General features: G+C 51.5%; 1 long non-coding RNA gene across 1 annotated transcript; it reads right to left on the minus strand.

Moving 5' to 3' along the window:
• Window positions 1-537: 537 nt before the first annotated feature.
• Window positions 538-4619, minus strand: LOC121167766. The gene is made up of 3 exons (XR_005885646.1): window positions 4518-4619; window positions 1256-1332; window positions 538-672 (listed from the first exon to the last, which is right to left on the minus strand). It is a non-coding gene; the product is annotated as an uncharacterized LOC121167766 (long non-coding RNA).
• Between the last annotated feature and the right edge of the window lie 4439 nt (window positions 4620-9058).

Below are 9058 nucleotides of genomic sequence, written 5' to 3' on the forward strand. Positions count from 1 at the left end.
GTGGTTGCATGCAGCTTGTGTATTGTTGTGTAGTGTGGCTATGGGGCAATGCAGACATTAACCATTCCCCGCTATTTTACACTTCCAGCAAATCCTCTCTAGTCAGTCAAAGGAACAATGCCTTGTGGGCATGCTGCTCCCCTGGCATCGTGGGAAGGGGAGACTTGTGCCCTCACAGGTATACTCACAGTAGCCTAGCCTGTTTGACAGTTGTCCTGGTCCTGAGGCGAACAGTGTAAGCAGCAGAGGGGAAGGAAGACAACTCCACGTGCAAATGAAATTAACAGCCATCTGACAGTTTAATTCGCCTGTCCATTCACATCGGCTACAAGGCGCATTGTTAAGTGTTGGACTGACTCCTATGTGTGAGCAAAAACAGCGACTCCCAGGCTATTATTTTTTTAAACACCTATCCTTTACCACCCAGTGCTGTAGCATGCATGCATGGTGAGTCCTTTTCCAGGGCACTGAATCTATGTATATAAAGGTTGCCAAAACCAAGGCATGATGGCTCTGTTGCTTTTTTACAATGTTGAGATCTTGCTAATGTATTGTGTGCACATAACAGACAAATCCGACGTCACCATGGGCCTACTGGTGGTTTAGTGAGGCCCACCAAGCCTGCTTCCATCCCAGGAGAGGGCATTCCAGAACTGGCAGAGGAGGCCACCCCTAGGAAAGAAAGAGAGCAGCAGAAGCCTTTTGGCAAAGTCCTGAGAAAAGCTTGTGGAAGACCACCAATATATTAAAGGTGGATACTGTGTTGCCCAACGAGGGAGGCTGCCACCCCAGGGGAGACTGCAATGGAATTCCTGCCCTGGCCTTTTTAGGTATTTGGGGAATGAGCCAATCAATGGGTGCAAGCTCTGTCCCTTCCTTTCAGAATTTTTTAAAAAGCTCTTCAAAGCTTTAAAAATAAAATACAGACACAAAGGATTGCTTCACTCCCCAAGTTTCCACAAGAGCAGGACCTGGCCAGAGAACTCTCCTGTGGCCTTCTCATGTGGGTAGCAGGGGCCTGGGCACATTGAGACTGAATTACAAGTAGAGAAGATGTCACAACTAGTAGCTTAGCAGGTTGGTCCTAGCCCTTTGTTTCTTTGAGTTACTGCATAAAGATGACATGCGGGCTGTGGCCTGTCTGCCTTCACGTCCTTCCTTGCCTCCCTGGCAACAAAGGGAGGGAACTTGGCCAGCACTTTGTAAGCCCCTAAGGCGCAGTCCCTGTGCAAGGGGGACATCCTGTGACTCTTACCACAGGTGGTGATGGCTCAGATTCTCCTTAGTGATGTCACTAGGAATTGCAGACAGCAGGTAGCCTTCCTCAACGATCTGAAACAAAGAGCAGCCACGTAAGAGCACTTGTGAGTGGCAGAGCAGGAGCAAGCTTTTGGCAATGATGGTACCTTCTTTTAAAAATTATTATTATATCTTGATAATCTTTACATGGTTGATTAGGGCACAAAGGGCCGAGGGCTACAGGAAATTGGGTAAGACCACTGTTTCTGCATTTTTTTTTTCCTGCATCTAGAGTAAGGAGAAAAATAAAGGCAGGAGCCCCATCCAGCCTCCCACCCCATGCCAAGGTGTCCAATGTGGGCGCTGCTCCAAGGGCACTGCTCAAGCAGTCTTGATAGTTCAACAGTTCTGAATTGCTGCAAATCTTGCCATTCCAAGCACGATGAAATCACTCCAGAATCCACTGGCTGAAATAGTCCACCTTAGTGTCTCCATTTGCCCAATTTTCACTGCCAACACATGGCTGGGGTATTTGATTGATTTGTTCTGTCCTCCATGCTTTGTTGTAGTACCAGGTGTCCTCTGCAGGTTCCGATGGACTGCCATATCTTTCATGTGCACCTGGATATGCTGTCCACTGCTCCATCTGAGCCTCTGAGGAGGCTGAGCCTTGACGCTTGCACTGCATGGTCAGACCATGGGACCTGCACTTCTCTTCATGGTTGGCATTCTGAGATCAGCAATTCAGTTGGAGTGATCCCCAGAGATACTTTTTCTGAGATGATATCTGACTTGTGTATTCATGGCAATACAGGGTCTGGCACAGTCTGTCACCCCAATCAGCTTATACATTTGCTGGTGGTTGCAATTACTGGGTAAGTTCTGTTTCCAGCTCTGTATTCCATGCAAAGTAATGGATATTGCAGTCCAGCCTGATTCTGCCCATTATACACTCAACCTTCACACAAATCAGTGGGAGCTTCAGCCTAGTCGGAGCAACCCACAATAACCCGCACCGTGCTCTCCCCCTGCCCTGGTTCCTGTGCTTGCCAGTATGTGCAGCGGGCTTGTCCAAGCTGACCCACATCCCATTCAGACCTCACACATGTCAGTGGGCATTGAAGCCAAGTTCAATCCAACCAGCCCCACTATCCAGCCCACACACATGTGCTGGCGGGTGCCACTCTCTGCTTAGCCATGCCTGCCCCAGTCCTGCTTTTCATGCTGTCCAATGGGAGTGATAACCAAGAGGGAGGTGCCCACTATTTCCCAACTGGGCCACTCTCACTCCAGGATCATACACTCTCCAAGTGGAGTTTGACTCTGCAGTTTGACTTGACAGAATCAGTCCCTGTGCCAGCCTCTGCCAGCTGCTGCTGCAGCAAAGCCCAACCAACCCTCACCCTCTCAGATTTATGCTTGCCAGTCAGCCCAGCCTGGTTTTCCCTGATCTAGCCCACATGAGAACCACAGGTGTTGTAGCCCTGCCTGGTCTGGTCTGCCCACATCCCAACTCATGCTCTCCAGTGGGAGTGATGGTCCAGCAAGGGAGCCCTCCACATTCCTCCTACCATTTTGTCTCCTCCCCTACTGTTTCTCACATGTGCTAGTTGGGTGCTGTGACCTAGTCTGACATGGCCCGCCTCACCTTAGCATTTGCATTGGGTACTGTAGCCTGGCACGGCCTGACCCACCCCAATTCTAGCTCCTGTTGGTGGGGCTTGCAGCGTAGCCCAGCCCAGCAGGCACCCAGTCCCAGTCATAAAGTGTATTGGTATATGTTGCAACCGAACCTGGCCCGACCCACACTCTGTTCTGGTGCTTGGATTCGCCAGTGGGTGATGTGAACTGGTTCAGGCTTGTCTGCCCCCGACTGATTCCAAATGTATGCCAGTGAATACCTTTCTCTGGCCTGGTCTGCGTTGCTCCCTATTGTGGTTCTTGCACTCAGCTGCAGGGACTCTGTCCTGACAGAGGAGTTTCCCAAGCTCCTCCATCAGAACCTCTTCCAATGGCCTTTTTCGACTGGCTCTCAACCCATTCTGGTTCTTACTGTTGGATGTTTCAGCCAAGCCAAAGCTCATTTATACCCAGACACAGCTCATACATGGTTCAGTAGGGGCAGAGACCTAGTCTAGTCCATCCTATATCTACCCTGGTCCTTCAGAGCACCAGTTAGTTAGTGCTTGAGGTTAGCCTGGCTCAGTGTGCCCAGTCCCAGTCCACACTTGTGCCAACGGACACTGCAGCCATATCCAGACCAGAACACAGCCCCCACTCTGGCTCTGGCACACACCCATGGGAGCCTCAACCCAGCCTGGGTGTCCTCTTAGCTTCCCAATCAGGCCTGTTCCCAGCCATAGATTGTGTACATGCTAGCGGTTGCTCTGCCCCAGCTTGGCATAACCCCTCACTTGTCTAGGCCATTGCCTTTGATGCTATAGCCTAGCATCCCTGGCTCTTGCAAAATCTAGCTCAGCATGACCTGTGCTCCAGCCTGACTTCTGTTATTGCTGGTGAGGAAAGGCTTGCTCGGCCCTGCCCAGTCCATAATGCCCACTTCCATAACCAATCCACACATTAGCCAGTCATTGGAGCTACTTTTTCCAGCTTGCCCAACCCCCAGGCCTGGACCACGTGATCATCAGTGAGAGTTATGACCCATTAGAGGAGCTTCCCCAAGTTCCTCCACTTGACCCACTCCCAGTCCCAGATCTCATACATGCCTGCGGGTATTAGGCCAGTGCCCAGCATAGACTGCCCTTCCATCTTGGCCTTGTATGAGCTGGTGAACGTTGCAGCCTGCTCCATCTCACACCCGGTTTTAGGATGCACATTCGGTGTTGCTGCCTTGACCTGTCCAGACCTTTTTTGGTCCCTTTACCCATCAGTGATGGCAGGTTGCATGGTCACACCTAACGCAGCCCATAACACCCCAACTCTTGAGCTAAGCAGTGGGACTTGTATTTCCAAAGGGTTGGGCCCACACATCCCCCACAGAATCTACTCCCAGACTTGGTTATGTCATGTGCTGGTTAGTGTCATGGTCCTGCCTAATGTGACCCACCCCTGATCCAACATTCTGACAGATACTAGGATATAGCCGTGCTAGACAGGCCCACAGCCTTAGCTTTTACATGGACTGGCTTATGGTGGTCAGCATTGTTTGGTGATAACAAATACACAGCACTCACAAGTAGGCTGGTGTATCAACCTGACCCATACAGATATTTCAGTCTTTACCCTACCATGTGTCAGTACCCTCGCTTAGAAGGTACCTTTTCAATGATGCCTGCGTCAGCTCCTTGTAGCTTCAACCAGTCTAACAGACTCATTTGTGTCCTCTGACCTTGAGAGAGCCCAGGATCCTTGGCAGGAGCTGTGATAAAGTGAAAATGTTTGTGCATTAGTGTGTGAAATCCAATGCTTCCAAAATAAGTAGGTAGATACAATAAGACCAGAAGGCAAAGATGATGGGAAATGATGAACTGACCCAGCCTTGCACTACTAGGGACTACACAAGTGCTCTTACTATGTGCAGCTTCACTATCCATTCAGAGTGCTTCTGCCTTGTTGAAAATGCTTTTTCTCTAAAGCTTGAATAGCTCTGGAAGGCAACTCAAATAACGAGATAGATTTCACATGAAGAAGATTATATTAGAGCTACTCGATTCTGTATGGCAAAGAAGTAGCTCTAACTTCAGACCAGACTCAGGTAGAATTGAGTCAGTGAAGTGCTGCCTTTAGGTACACAGGGCTATGAAGTGAGGACACACACACTTCCCTTCACCCGAAACTGTTGTTAAGCCTCCTTTGGGTAAGCCAACCCTTCCAAGTGCCTCAGAGCAGCCCTGGCTGCTTCCCATTACAATGACAAGCTCTGGATAGACATGACCAGTTGTTTCTTCAAGGCTGCCCAGAATCTTAATCTGAGTATAAGATTCTGGCCAGAACTTAACTATGCTCACATGATGGTCTCCGGTGGGATGGGACTCACCATGCGTGCTGAGCTGCAGCTGATATAGCTCTTGAGTTTTTTGCTCCAGAGTTTGCTGGAGGAAGCTCTGGTAGTCTCTTTCTCTCTGAATTAGGTGTTCCAAAAGTCTGGTTGGAAGGAAAAGAGGGAGAAAACACGCCATTTTCCAAGCAGCCTACAGCTTGAACTCACCAATGGTGCAACCTAGAGTGGTATTAGCAGGCCTAAGTGTGGGCTCCAGGTTAGAGGACAGAGCGTGGCCTGACTGCAGGACACCTGCCCCGTCAGGTTTCCTTCTGAGGTGCAGAGCATGCTTTTATCATGGCTTTGAATTTGTGCCTCCCCAGAGCACTGCAAAGGTGATGGTATTAAAAGGGGGAGGGGCAGGGAATCATGTTCCCTTGGAGAAGGTCCCAATGTTTTCCAGGAAGGACCTGGTGAGATGCTGGCAAGATCCAAAGAGAAGATCCTCGCCAGAGAACTGGGTTTCCCAGGCTCTGTAGCTGGGCCAGAGACAGTTCTGCCCTTGGCTGGCTGCCCCAGCAAAGGCCCTTTGCTACTTACAGCAGCCTCGGTGGATTCCAACAGTTTGGAGCTGTTGAGTGCTCAGAACTAACCCAGAAAGCCGAGAGGAGTGTGCACAGTGGGCCCCCTGAACTGTCAAGTCTGTGGAGCTAGGCCAAGGGGCCTCCCGCAGGACAATGCACGGCCCGAACGCCTTCCAGCACCTCTGGCTCAGAGTAGTGATGCCATCCCTCAGAGCCACACAGTTGGGCTCCTGAGCCAGGAAAGGCAGGGCTGTGGCACAGGCTGATGCTCCTCAGGTCAGCTCAGGCTGCCACGTGGCCTTTGTTCCCAGTGGCGGGTTCTTTAATGCATGGTGGAGAAAGGAGTGCGCAGAAGTAAGCTTTCAGTGGTTGAGGTTCTCCAAGTAGTCACTACCCTGGTGAGCACCCCGGGGGTCACTGGGTGGGGAGAGGCTGCAAAAACCCTCCCTTACCAAGCCTGTAGCCTGTCCCATGCTACCTCTTTCCTCACTGGCAGGGGAGTTGGTTCCAGCTTGCACCTGTACCCACGTGGAAGAAAAAGCTTTTGGTTCTGCCACAGGGCCAGACGGGTTACCTTCAGGCACGCCACTCTGCCTGGCAGCCACAGCTGCAGTGTTGGGCGCCATAAGGCTGTATGGGAACATGTTTGTCAGCTATGTGCATAAACACACTGGCTACTGCTCAACTGCTTACCACCAGAGGCTACAGACCCTCCTCAACAGAAATGAACGACTCTGCATGAGACAAAACTTCAAGGTCCATAGTTCCATCTCCTGTGTAATCCTGACACCTCTCCCCTGTTACACAGCCACCAGCGACTGAGAGCGAGGCCCACCTGTTTGCTGTGGCTGCGGGCTGCAGGTGCTGTGTCTGCTTTGTTCATGAACATCTACTGAACACCTGCTATGTTCCATGGATGGGAGCAAGAATCAGGTAAGTGTGTAGAATCATGGCAGTGCCAGGGTTCCCCACTGGCTGGGACTATACCCCACTAATTTCTGACAGGGAGGCAGGGTAGTGTGAGACCCATCTGTCAACCAACTTGTTAACTCAGGGGTGAACAGCTGCCAGCCACTTCTGGGTGAAGGGACAGGGAAGCAAGTCAAAGTGCTTGTGCCCGTGAACAGGGCTGAGTGTCAAGTAATCCTAACCCTGTGGCAGGTCCCTGGGCACTCTTTGAGCCCTTCTCTTCTAGGCTGGGGCAGCTGAAGACATGGATACCCCCTTGCCCAGTTCCTTAGGTTAACCACCCCACTCACAGACCACAGAGCCACAAAAGCCTCACTTGGTGGTCTCCTCTGGGACATGGTTGAACTGGACACTCGGATGCAGCTGGCCCACCGGGGCAGATGTGGCACCATGGCCTCCAACAGCAGCGTTCGTCAGATTAGCCTGAGGACCACCACCTGGCAGCCTGTCCATCTCCTTCACGTTCTGGTCTGATCCCGCAGAGGCAGATCGAGAGCAGCTTTGGAATTCTATGAAGTCACTGAGGAAACCACGGGTTACTAGAGTGACACCATAATAAGCCAGGGAGGGGACTGGACCCTGCCCCCAGCCCACAGCTTGCAGGGCCTGGCAGGGGAGCCAGCACAGGCCCCTCTGCAGTACAAACGTCACCTTCCCAGCTGACAGCCAGCATGGCACATGGGTGTGAAGAAAGCTAGGTAGCTAGGTATACCAAGATGCAGCCAGACCTCAGATCAGGTTTGGGACAGATTCCTACAAAAGGTGCCTCTGGGGAGCACAGGCCTCAGGCTCCTGGGGTCAGCCAAGCAAGGAGCAGCTGAGCCCTGGCTGGGAGGCAGTGTATACTCAGAACAGCCAGCTGTGCCAACAGGAGCACTCCTACTAGGTCAGCAGAGCCATCTCGGGTTCCTCTGACCTCTAGGCTGTAGCATCCAACAGCTTTTCCACCTAGCACCTGGCAGAGGGCACGTAGCATTCCAAGGAGGACCCTTGGACTAGACAGTCATTCTCTCCTAGGTCACGATCCTAGTCTGTGGGCACTCAGCTGCCTCCAGTCTCGAGGACACGTGACACTGAGCTTTCTGAGTAGCCCTTGAATCACGCTGAGCATAGAGCCACAGTCAGAAAGAAAAAGCAGCACCATCGAAACCTGGCACCTTCTGCTCTCCCCGAGCCCAGAGCTGACTCTGACACCAGCAGGACCCTACCTGGCATGAGAGTGGTGATGGCAGCCCACACCACCTGGTACATGATCTTGTCCATTGCTAATTTCCAGTGGGGCCCCTTTAAGTGGTTCTTCAACATTTTATCAACCTAGAGTAAAATCAAATAAAAATCACAAAACTGCATTTCTGGTCTTAGAGTGTATCTCAGAGCTAATGGGCTCTGGCTGCCTCCAGTCTGCTTCCCCTGCGTCTGCATTTCTGCCTGATCTGTTCTGAGACGAACCCAAAGGCAGGCTGGGGACTCAAAACCTCCAGTGGAAGAGCAGTGCTGAGCTGCTCAGGTCCCATGTTGATTCCCATTTCTGCTCTGCGGGGCCCAGTGCACACGTGCCTTTCCTTGTGAGTTACTGAGTAGGAGGAACTGCTGCCTTGGGGCTCAGGTTTGGACACAGAAGAAGCTTATGGCACCCTAGGAGAAGACAGGACCTGCATCCTATGATGTCACATGTGTGCTAGGGTCAGGTGCCAGCACTTACTGTACTCTGGAAGCCAAACAGGACCCAGTGAATCTGGTTGCTGGAGAGGCTGTCAAAGTTGAGGTCCATCTTGAGCTTTGAGATTGTTGCCACCATTATCCCGTGCTCCAGCAAGTGGGTGAAGTCCTGCAGGATCCTGATGATGTCTTTGATGTGGTCGATGGAGAGGTGCAGCTCTATCGAACACACACAAACACAGTGTCCACAGAGTGACTCAAAGGCCCAGAACATTGGGAATGTACTGCCTCCTAAAACATCTCTCTCTCTAAAACAGTGGCCTAGCAGGTAAAGTCCTCATCTTGAACATGCCGGGATCCCATATGGATGCTGGCTCTAATCCCAGCAGCCCCACTTCCCATCCAGCCCCCTGCTTGTTGCCTGGGAAAGCAGTCAAGGACGGCTCAAAACCTTGGGATCCTGGGACCCACGTGGGAGGTGCAGAAGAAGCTCCAGGTTTCGGATTGGCTCAGCTCCGGCCATTGTGATCACTTGGGGAGTGAATCGGCTGACGGGAGATCTTCCTCTCTGTCTCATCTCTGTATGTCTGACTTTGCAATAAAAATAAATAAATCTTTTTTTAAAAATAAAAAGGGCAGAAGGCTCAGTTCACCAGGAAAGGGTCTG

This window comes from Ochotona curzoniae, unplaced genomic scaffold (assembly GCF_017591425.1).
Source record: "Ochotona curzoniae isolate NIBS_2020 unplaced genomic scaffold, NIBS_Ocur_1.0 contig_1264, whole genome shotgun sequence".
Taxonomy (NCBI): Eukaryota; Metazoa; Chordata; class Mammalia; order Lagomorpha; family Ochotonidae; genus Ochotona; species Ochotona curzoniae.